General features: G+C 34.6%; 1 pseudogene; it reads right to left on the bottom strand.

Annotated features, from left to right (window-relative positions):
* LOC102599863 (U2 snRNP-associated SURP motif-containing protein-like) overlaps nucleotides 1-11,994 on the bottom strand; it is a 27,227-nt pseudogene extending 15,233 nt beyond the window's left edge.
* Nucleotides 11,995-12,332: the final 338 nt, after the last annotated feature.

Raw genomic sequence — 12,332 nt, 5'->3', positions numbered from 1 at the left:
AGTGGTGGGGTGGTGTGGATAGAAGTGTTCTACAAAGAGCAACACAAATCACACTTATTAAACAAAAGAATAGATAAAGAAATAAATTTACATTCAAATCAAGAAGCTGAAGGTAACCTTCCATCTCATCTGTTGCAGCCTGAGCATCAGCTCTATTCATGAAAGATACAAAACCACAATTCCTCTGCCGCCTTCTTTCTTCTTCTGTCCTTGGCCACATTATTTTTACACTTGCAATGGGGCCAAATCTCCCAAATGTGTGCAAAAGAAAATTCTCATCAACCTGCAAATAAATAAAATAAATAGGAATCACACAAAAGAAACACCTAAAGCAAAAACCAATGATATGAAAATTAAGCACGAAAACCTTACCTGAGGTGATAGATTTCCTACGTAGAGATTCGTCGTTTGTGTGTCTCCATCATCAAATGATCCAGGCCTTCCACTAGGATCAAAGTCATCGGGCAGTTCATCAAACCGACTAGATTGCTGAGGAAAGAGTAAGATTTTAGGATATATAAATATCATCATTGCGACACAACAAGAGGTCATATCAAACCTCCATTTGGTTAGGCATAACATATTTTAAATCACTATTTTTCCAAGTAAATATATTTGACAAATGATCATTGACTAAAACATTTTCAGGTATAGACCAGATGTAGATATTGGAGGCATGTTCAGACTATAGAGGGCTGGGATAGGCCTTTGGGGTGTTTAGTGATCCAATGAGTAGCAGAGAGTGAGAAGGAGTCCTATATTTTTTGTGGACGAAAGTGATAAAGTTAAAGAAAGGATCATCAAAGATGTAATTGTTTTCCTCCATCCGATATATAACACAAATCCATAAAGGAAAATTCATCTTTTTTAATGACAAGGGAACCGCAACTGCTAACCTTTGGGTGTGCACAGGGTAACATAAAGGAAAATTCATCTTAAGATGACCAAATGCATGAAAAGATTATTTTATGTTTCAGATCCTAGATGTTAAGGAAGGAAAATGGATCATAGATGCAAATAGTATGACAAATTGAGATCATGTGATACTATCATATATTCATAGTCGTTGAAGTGTTGCTCTGAGAAAACTGACAGTGCACACTCATAGCACATCAGCAATTACAACAAGATGTGTACATGTAAGATTCGTGCAAAACTTGTGTATCTACTCCAGATGTGGTAAAAGTAATCTTCTAAGTACTGTAAATAACTTCTCCAGTTCCCACAAAAGATTCAGATCCAGATATCATTGAGAGAACACGATGTAACTGTCTACAACTTTTTTTAATGCACCCAACACTCCTCAAGTTTTAACGCGTTCAATCTGAATAGAAGCTATTATATCATACGTTATCTTGACTTTTTGCCAAATCTCCTCAGATCTGATTCATGAATTCAAGAATAAAAACAGAAGATTAAAAAAAACAATCTGAACATTTTTTTCTTTGCCGATCGTAAATCCACTTACAGCAGAATTTTCAGTATGACGATCATGCCACTGTTCACGGTCTTGGTTACGCCTTTCCCTCATTTCTTGTTCGTGTTTCAGTTCCTCCATGAAATTATCAATGTTCCTAGCCTTGCCCTTCTCTTTTTCCCTCGGCTTGTCCTCCTTCTGCTAGAAGTAACCAACATATTTAGATATCTAGAAGTTACAAGTTAATTACTCTTGCACCAAAGAGATTTCAAACACCCACTGACCTTCTCATGATCTCTGCCCTTAGTTGCCATAGGAGGTGGTAAGAAAGAAGGCACATACCTGCAGTACACAAGATTACCACCCATGAGTAAGTATTAGTATGTTTCTACAGAGCAGCAAGAAAGACAAGTAAACCATTAATGACACATTAATTTGCACCAATATAACCAATTAAAGAAGAAAGAAGCCAGTGATCAGCATATTTAATAACAAGCAAAAACGCTTTTAATCAATTCACTGTGTTTTCTTCTTATGGGCATAGAGAACTTATTGCTTTCTAACCTATTCTCAGTTGTAGGATATATTATCTTCCCTCACAACAAAGAAAAAAATTTGAAATGTTCACTGAATATTTAGATAGATAGCAAAACCTACCACAGGATCCTATAATTTGTCTGGTTTCTTATCAAATACACATACACAAATTCGAAGGAGCCAGAAAAGGGAACAGTAACGACGATATGGAAATACCTCCAGCTTTTGGATTTAGTTACAGTGAATGCTATACTACACTAAGGGGCCATTTTGTAGCCAGACAAGGGACCAAATCATAGCGAAATGAACCCAAAATAGGACTAGATTTCAGATGCTAATTTGCTCATTTTGATACTAGTTTGAGGGGAAAAGGGCATTAATCCAAGGTTACAGAACCATGCGATAAACTCTTGAAAGACCGTAATGCATTTCTGTAAAAATAGATATATGTGCAACCAACGGGTGCCTAGTGGTCAGTAGAGTTGGCGCTGATGATGATGAAATGGAAGAAGGTGAAGCTGTTGATTTATCGCTTTCTGCAAAAACAGTCTCTTCAAGTTCTGGATCAACGGCAGGAAAGGTCCTTTAGATTGTTACTTCCGCAGAAGTCAAGAGACGGGACATGGAGAAGCGCTTAAAAGAAATTTGCATGATGTTGCCAAGGATATTTTGAGGGATCGTGCAGTTGCGGCTTTTTCACGGTGGGTGTACGATGCAGGGCTCCCCTTTAATTGTGTCAATTATATTTACACTTTTGGAGTCTTCATTGAGGCCGTAGGTCAATTTGGTCCAAGAATGAAGCCCCCTACTTATCATGAATTTAGAGGTCCTTATCTAACTAAAGTGGAAGAGACAAAAAATTGTGGAGAAGCATCAGGTAGAATGGAACAAGTTTGGTTGTTCTATATGATGGATAAGTGGATGGCAAGAACTGGAAAAATGACTTTCAATGTGTTGGTGAATTCTCCAAAAGGAAGCTTATTCTTGAATCTGTTGATATGAGTGACTCGTCCACTGATTCCATCAAAATGTTCTCCTTGTTTCAGAACACTATAGAGAAGGTTGGAGAAAAGAAAGTTGTTCAAGTTGTAACAAACAATGCAAATGAAAATGTTAAAGCTGGTGATATGTTGAAGAGAGTGTTCCCGTAAGTTTAATGGACTCCATGTGCAGCTCATGGTATATATTTGATGTTCAGAGACATTTTCGAAGAAAGACCCTTCTCTATGGGGTACATTTTTACATTGTTCAAAGGCCTTTGTTATTAAATATGAAGAGATTCACAAAACAAAAGAACTCGGTGAAACCTGACAAGACCTTTGCATAGTATGCTCATGCAAAAGGCCAATTTGAGAAGCTTGTTCATTAAAGAAAAATGGAACACTAGTAAATTTGCAAAAGAAGTGATGGGAAAGAAGTTGCACGCATAATTATTTCTTATTCCTTTTGGAATAATGTTTTTGATGCTCTTAAAATTGGTGGTCCCTTGATTAAAGTACTTCGTTTGATGGATGGGGAGTAGGGATGGCAATGGGGCGGGATGGATTTAAGGCTATGCGGGGCAGGGCAGGTTTAAGGTTGTGCGGGGCGAGTTGAAGTGGTTTTTTTTAAACTAATGTGGGGCGGGGCGGGTTGCGGGTATATGTGATTTTATGCGGGTTCAAACTTAATTTTAAGTTTTTACATGTTATAAGAGTGAGAGAGCACTATTTATTAAGATAATTTCTTTAAAGCTACTAAAATATTAAAAATAGCAAATGAAAATGGTTTAATAAAAATAATACAATTTCTTGCATGTTTCTCAATTGACCTCTAAAAAATAAATTTTTAAGTCATTATCTATTATATTAATACACCTTAATGAAAAAATGAATTTACTTTTATAAATTTTATTTTTACTATCAAACTTAACTAGAAAAAGAAAATATTAAAAGAATTATGCGGGGCGGGTTGAAATTGAAAAAAGTTGTTATGCGAGGCAAATTAAAAAATTTGCGGGTTAAGCTCAACCAGGCCCGCCCCCGCCCCGCACCGCCTCATTTCCATCCCTAATGGGGAGCAAAAACCACAAATGGGTTATCTATATAAAGCTACAGACAGGGTAGGAGGCTATTCAAGCGTCATTTCTTGACGAGCAAAAATATGCAAAGGTCTTTGAGATCATTGATAAAAGGTGATCAGATCAACTTCATCGACCTTTGCATGCAAGCTATGATTATTTGAGCCCATCACTCTTATGATAAGAGTGAGAAGGATTTACACGATAAAAAAGTGTGGAAGGGATTCCATGATTGTGTTGGTAAGTTGGTCGCCGATAAAGATGTGCAAAGATACAATACCAGATCAGATTAGCACTTAAACACTAAGTTGCTCAGACTCTCCAAAAAATATTGTCACACCCATGTCGGATACTCTAAAAGTGCACTACTTTTGAAGAATCCAACACGATGACATTTATGAAGAGTCTGAATAATATAGCTTCTAGGAACGCTGATGTAATTTTTGGATTACCGGTGGCTATTAGACAGAGAAAGAAGAAGTCACCAGGGGAGCAAGTGCTTCTATGTTTCTTTTAGCTTTAACTTTAAGTTATTTCTTTACACTTACAATTGTTTTAATATTTGTTCTACTTCAATAGTTGAATGATGGAGGAATTATTGTTCAAAAACTCTAGATTTACAAAAGCTCACCATCCAAGTTCTAAGTCTTACTTTTAGTTCATTCGGATGTGAGAACTTTGAGGTGTTGCTACCGGAATCCCTGAAAATCATAAAGATGAAGCAATTTTTTAGGGAGATCCTAGTTTCACTTGGGGTGTTGCTGGCAAGTGGAGTTGAGGAGAACCATAATGGTTTAAGGGGGAATAATTCCAGCTTATTTAAGAGAAGAAAATAAGTGGCTGCCTATCCCTAGTTGATGAAGTTGCAAGTGATAATGGAGTTGAAGATGATGATCAATATAATGATAATGGAGGAATATAAAAAATTTGACAATCTAGTAGAGATAGAAGAATAAGAATTAGATGTTGATCCATTAATAGCTTTGATTTTGTTTGTCCTATGGTCTCTCTCTCTATATATATATTGGTCTTTTCTTTTAATTGTGTTTCACTTCAATGAAGTAAGGGCATTGGTTTTTTTCTCGCTTCACTCTGCAAAACATGGCAAATTTCATATCGAAAAATGAAAAGAAGAAAAGAAGGAGAATGAAGAACAACTACCATGGAGAACAATGAAGGGGATAGAAGACGAGATTGGAACCCCAATAAAATCCATGATGACCCATCAAAATATTCTTGAAAGTTTATTTTTCCTTTTTTTGGGAATCAAAATGTTTTCTTGAATTAAAAGAGAACAAAACAATATAAATAAATATAAGAATAAATAGCCAACTCATTCTATTTGAGAGAGTGAAATGCACTCTCTATGCCAACTCAACACTTAGGGGTTATTTATTCCATTTTATAATAGACTAGGGGGTAATAGAAGTATAGAACCCCCGTGAAGTATAACTGTATAGTTTTTTTTTTTTTTTTTTAAACTGGTAACTTTGTGTCTATTGATAGAAACAGATCAATACATAGGTTGTACTAGGGCCATATTTACAAGTAAATCCAGATCCTATGATCCCATGTCTATAATGAATCTAACACATCACTGACTCCGATTTCGTCCAAATCTGGACTAGATTGGGAAATTTCAAGTTACTACCAAAAAGTTTTCCGGCCCAAAATTTTTCCCCGTTGGCTTTTCTATAACGACGGAAACCGGTCGTTACAACTTATATAACATATAAAATCATTTATTTTGTTATATCAAATTTATTTTATTGATAAATGCAGTTGAGTGATTTTGGAAAATATAAGTGTTAAGTTGAATATTTTATTGATACAAAATAAAGTTCAATGACCTTTTAATATTGTCCGACAATTTTCTACCTTGACCCAATTACTTGAAATAGAAAATTTCATAAATACTCAAGGGTATAACTTAACTGGAAAGAAGCTTTTTTGTAGAGTTCTAAATCAAACACAAGATTAGGTGAGAAGCAAAGAACCAAACACTTGATAAAAAATAATCTCGGCATTACTAATCCCTATGTTACTAATCCTTGCGTTATTAATTTTTGTATGAGTCGTTTGGTAGAGTGCATTAGCAAAAATAATGCATGCATTAGCTTTATGTATTAGTAGTCCCTTCTTTGGTGCATTTTTTCATGCTATGTATAACTAATGCTTGCATTAGTTATACACTCTATTGTCTATTGAGGAGTGTATTAATACCATGGATTTCTAGGTATTAGTATTGCAAAGGATTTAATACATGCATCATCATGGTTAAAGACCTAATTACCCCTCAAAAGTACTTTTACATCTTTTCCACCATAATTGTGAAGGATACTTTTGTAAATAAATATTTTTATACAATGCATACTATTTTAATACACTAAACCAAACAATGCCTAAGAAATAATCTATGCATAACTAATGCAAATATAACTAATACACTCTATTGAGCATTATTTTTATACACTAATCCTCTTGTTGTAACCAAAGACATGCATTATTTTGACTTAAATTTTCTCACTTTGCAATATCTCATATCAGGTTTGTTTTTTGCTCCAAGCACAATTTCAACTTCCAAATATTTTTTCTCAACTTCAACTTCAAATACTCTTTTTCAACTTCAACCAAATATTTTCCAAACGTCTACTAAAAGTAAGCATTAATTGCAATTTTTCAAATCCTCCCCCATATAATGTGTTGTTTAGTTTAGAATATTTTTTCCCAGAGTTGCATTATTTTTTCTTGGCGAAGTGATCTTATGGACCCTTATACTTGTATGAGTTTATATTTTAGACCCTTTTACTTGACCCTTTTTCAGCTGAGCCCTTAAACTCAATTAAAATGAGACTTTTAAATTCCTCCAACTATGTGTGTAGCTCACTCTTTTTTACATAAATGACATGTCATATCCACGTCACATATATTAATGCCATGTCATAATTATTTCATGACTATTTTTAAATTATTAACCAAAAATATTACTCCACAAAAAACAAAAATACATATTCTATTTTAAAAAATAAAATAAAATAGTTATTTCTCTCACTTTTCCTTCTTCTTCCTCAACCCACAACCACCATTAACACCATCTCTATTCTCCTTAATTATGTTTTCTTCTTCAGGCCGTAATTGTCTATTGCCGTGACAAGGCCCTTCAAGTTCTTAAAAATCATAGTTCAATTTTTCTCAAAGTTTTTATCATTCACAAATGTAACCATCTACCATCATTTGAACCACCATAAATCCTTTTTCACCATTGATGCCAATAAATCACCATTAAAATACTTCAATATATAATAATATTTGTACACAATTTTACATAACACATTTCACCTAATTTCACAAAAATATCCAACAATCACTTTTCATCCTTGAAAACTATTGAATCTTTGTCACCTCATGGGTTTTAAATTACCAAAAAAATGGAAAGAAAACACAGATCTACATCAACAATACATTATCGTTTTTCAATTTGAAAGAAAATGTGGAAAAAAAAAAGAAGAGAACAAAGAAATTGGAGAGGGCTGGGAAGGGGAAAAAAGAGAGAAATAAGGGTTGGTGGGGAAGGAAAAGAAGAAAGAAGTAAGAAAAATCATTTTTAATTTTCTTATTTTTAATTTTTTTTTTATAAAAAATATTTTTAGTGTAAATTTTGATGTTCACGCTCCTTCAACGTGTGATATCACGTATTTGTGCCAACTCAATAATTAAGTTGCCACATAAGCTTGGTCAATGGTCAGAAATATGGCTTAAAATATTGAGTTTCATTAAGTTTAAGGGTTCAGTTGACAAATGATCAAATAAAAGGGTTCAGAATACAAACTCGCACAAATATTAGGGTCCATCAAACCATTCTGCCTTTTTTCTTCATTTGCACCTTAATCATTAAAGAGTAAAGATTTGAGTGCACTCTGCTCTTGAACACTATTAGACCATTACACTTATGTTTCCTCTAAGTCTCTAACAACACGTCAGATCATACTTTTACAAAGAGAAAAAGGATCAAGTTTACCCTACACTATTTGAAATAAGATAATTTTGCCCTCTATTTCTTTTAGCTCAAAATACCCTTGTTGCTAGACACATACCTCACATATGCCCCACCTCAATTAAAACTTTGCAAAATCACTTTTTTAGAAGGTAATAATTAACAAAATCATTTTTTTGCAAAGATGGAATTCAAACTTGGGTAAAAGCCCTCCACACTGAATTGCTTTTATCAGTCTCCTTGACAAAAGACCCAACGAAAGAGTCCAACCAATTGTTGAATCTATCATAATTTGTCAATATGTTGATGAAATGTAGGAGGATTTTGATAAGTGCTTCAAAGGAAGAGACTAGTGTATGCTTTGACATTGTTTCCAGATGCATCAAATATTAGTATGGAGCAGTCCAACAATCATCATTAGTGGAAATTTTAACTAAGCAAGAATTTTCACGATTTGGGAGAATGTGAAAGAGGTGATGGAGTCTGGTGCTAATGCATAAAATGATGAGCTCAGTTTCAAGGCTAGCTCAAGCTCATATCCTAAAACCAAAGACATAAGCACATGATCGAAATGTAATATGGTAAGAAACCCATCAATAGACTCCATTATTTTTGTGATTTCAAGATCTACTGAAGAGGGTGAGGCTCTGCTGGCTTCTACTACGTCTTGCCATTAAATAGTTCAAGGGCAAAATTGACTCTGTTGCTTTTCTAAAAGAACAAAAAAGCATGAGCTATAAATATTAAATCAATTTTGTTGTGATGTGTTAGACTATGGGGCCAGAGGGAATTTTCAACCGAATGTTAGTAATTGATGATTACACAATTCGAACAATTTCGAATTTATCTCAAATAAAAAATGAAAACCCTTAGTTCGATTAAGGTTAGAAGGTTTGTATAAATATATATCCATGTTATTATGTTTTTCATTTAAGTTCTTTTCACACATCTTTGAAGGTCTGACAGAGCACGAAAAGTATGCCTATGAGGAAATGCTTATGATACTATAACTCATGCCCAGTTAGGGTATCCCATTAGTAAATCGGTTTGATCCCATTTATCATATGCTGATATTATTGACCGTTTAGGCGTATATACAAAAATAGACACTTCACCCTATTTGGATTATACCTAGACAAATAGAAGCAAGTCGACGAGCAATGACACAAAAAGCAAGTCATGTGGGAAAAATATGGGTACGTCTATTTCCAGACAAACCAGTTGCACTAGGACCCGCAAAAACATGTATACCTTATTTAACAAAATGTTATGCTACTGGCACTTAAACAATAGGGTTGTTATGGTCATTATTGAACTTGTTGAAGAGACGAAATATTACAAAGGTATCTCTTTTTTATTGGAGGTTGAATCGTTCTAAAACTAAAAATAGAAAAAAGAAAAAGATTGATCATCAGAATTTCGTTGAAATTGTTTGTATGGAAATTTCCCTAACAATTGAGTGATCAAACTCCTAATGGAATAGTCAAAAGGAAAATTTAGTGACCCCAATCTTTGTTTCTTCTTTTCTTTCTTTTTTGACAAAGGTAATAGTTAGTGACCCCAATCTATAATTCACTTTTTCATAAGAAATTGTCATATAGCAGATAGTGGAGGCACCAAGCTCCCTCTCCATATACACATAGTACCAACATAGTTACAATTTGAAGGTAAAGTCCAAGCCTCCAAGAAAGACTGAATTTGCATAAATCAATTTTTTAAGGAGACTAACTGACACAAAGCAACCTGGAAACACATAAACATATAAAGGCCTAATAAGAATAGTGATATCATCACGAAAATCTTGGTATTCAGCATCCTAAATTACAGCAGCATTGCAACATGGTCAATCAAAAGCATTAGTTTACCTACTTCCCTTCTTTAAACCTGACCCCTCATCTTTAGATTTTCCATCTGCCATCCTCGAATGAATAGAAAAGGTCCATACGTTTAATAATTTGTTCATGTAATAAAAAAGTCATTTATTTGTAAGAATTAATAAGACAAGACTTATATACGTAATCAAAGAAAGAAGAATATTAAACATAGTACAGATTCTTGCAACGGACCTTCAGAATCCATCTTCAATTTATCATTTGGATTGATGGTTCCCCCTCTAATAAATGCTTTGGAACCTAGCGTATTGTCCGCTTGGAACGATTCCACAAACTCTTGATACAGACGAGCTGTTTCATCCTCTGCCCTCTGCCAATAGAAGACATACATAGTGAGCAAAATGGAAATTGCTTGACCATTAATCATCCATCCCATTTTCACAACAAACCAAAATTGCTATAGCTCATACCTTTTTCTTTGCCTCTTCCTCTTCTCTATGCTTCTGGAAAGGTGTCTTGTTCCGGGCACTCCGGGCACTCATCTTCTCACCAGATACTTCAGTTGGAAAGCATAACTTTTGGTAAACATGTTTCGGTTCAGAAAAACATCATTAACAAAGTAATATTCCAACAACTAACTTGGAAAGCACTTTTCCCCTCTTTTTTGCTTCCAAAGATTTTCTTCAAAATAGGAGTCGTTCTTCCAAAGTTTGTACTAGCCACAAGGGTTCTTGACTTTGTCATACTATCTTAGTAAAACCATCTGAACACTACTTGGGGTGCTTATAGAATTTTATTATAGACATTACCATCTACGAGTTAAAAGAAAGATCTGAAATTTTGGTTTAAACTACAAATTGTCAACAAATCCTTGGCTTAGGGATTAGCAGGTTAAGGTTGAGAGTTAAAACCAGAATATCCAGTGCAAAGTGCAAGACAAATGTCATAAATAAAATCAAAATCCAGTCTCATTCTCAGCTTCCTAGATTTCTACTACTGGCTTTGTCCATCTACTGGTGGGACTTTCTCTGACATATGTGTCAGTTTCCACCTGTTAGTAGTGTGTAAATATACTTGTACCACTAAGAACAAAAGATGCCGCCTTTTTAGATAAAACTTGCCCAAAACCCAGAAAGCAATCCATAAAAGCACATAGAAAACAGTCAAATTATCAGTGGAAACAAACAAAAGAACAGCATCTAAACAACTACTCAAACCACAAAACTTTTCCAAGAAAATAAGCTGAGACATTGAAGAGAAAATTGGAGATTACTTTGGAGCTCCGAAAATTGAATTCAGGGCTCGCCGGAAAGCACCCACTCTAAACTATTTTGGACGATTTTCTCACGTCGTTCATTAGCTCTCCGGTTAGCCCTGCAGCCTTTCCTCTTTCTGCTGTCTGTATGGCGAATCAAGAATGGGCTCGCGGGTGATCTTGAATTTGTTGATCTGCTTGAGAAAATACAGAATTGCATACTGTAACTAACTTATATATATAGTGTATTTATCATACATAAATATACTAGCTGCTATTTGAGTTTTATAGCAAATTTTCAACCTCATTACTCTGAGTTCTCTCCCATTTTCAAACTCATAAATATGTTTTCGTATTAAGGAACAAAACAGATTGAAGAATTAGGGCATTTTCCCTAATGCATGCCCAATTAGGGCATTTTCCCACTTTTAACACTTTAGCTAAACCATCTTAAGCCTTTTCAAAAAAAAAAATTGGAGGGTAAATGGCGAGCTTCATACCTTCTAGTAATTGATGATTTCCTCAAACTGTATTTGCAGTGATGGGAGGTATTTACTGAGCTTCCCCGCCGGTGGTGTATCCTTCAGCCCAACCGAGAATAAGAGCTTCCGCACTGCATTGGAACACTCAGGTTCCGTCTCATTCAGAGCCGATGCCCCATCTTATTTCTCCAGAATAGGAACACTGTTGCATTGTTGCCCATGCCAGGTAACCAGCTTTCTAGTTTCAGTGGAGAAAGTGTATGAGCAATTATTGAGTCTAGGTAACTGTTCAACCTTTTTAAACCTTTTCCATGTTTGCCGGTGGCCGTGGAGCAGCTCGTTGTTGTTTGTGTACCATCGCCGATGAGCTCACGTTAGCAAACGTTACTTAACGTGCATCGAGAACTTTGTTACTTAACGTGCACCGAGAACAATTTTTTGACATGTATTTCTTAAGTAATAGTTTAAGTATTAAACTCACGTTTTTAATAGTTCAGGTATGAAACTCAAAAAAAAAGATAGTTTAGGTGTGTTTTTGACACTTATATTTTTAATATAAATACACTTATGGAAAATTAATTTTCTTAACTTTAAGATATGAAATGAATCGATCTTTATTCCTTTATCTTCCCACCTTATGAATGGTTCATTAGAAAATTAAAATTTTATTATTTGAGTTTTGTAATCAAGTGTGGCATAATAAACATATAATCAATTCATGTTTAGAATAACATTAAAGTCTATTATGTCTAATTC

This window comes from Solanum tuberosum, unplaced genomic scaffold, assembly GCF_000226075.1.
Source record: "Solanum tuberosum cultivar DM 1-3 516 R44 unplaced genomic scaffold, SolTub_3.0 scf00306, whole genome shotgun sequence".
In the NCBI taxonomy this organism is placed as follows: Eukaryota; Viridiplantae; Streptophyta; class Magnoliopsida; order Solanales; family Solanaceae; genus Solanum; species Solanum tuberosum.
The sequence above is the reverse complement of the archived record's forward strand: the minus strand, read 5'-3'. Positions and strand labels throughout refer to the sequence as shown.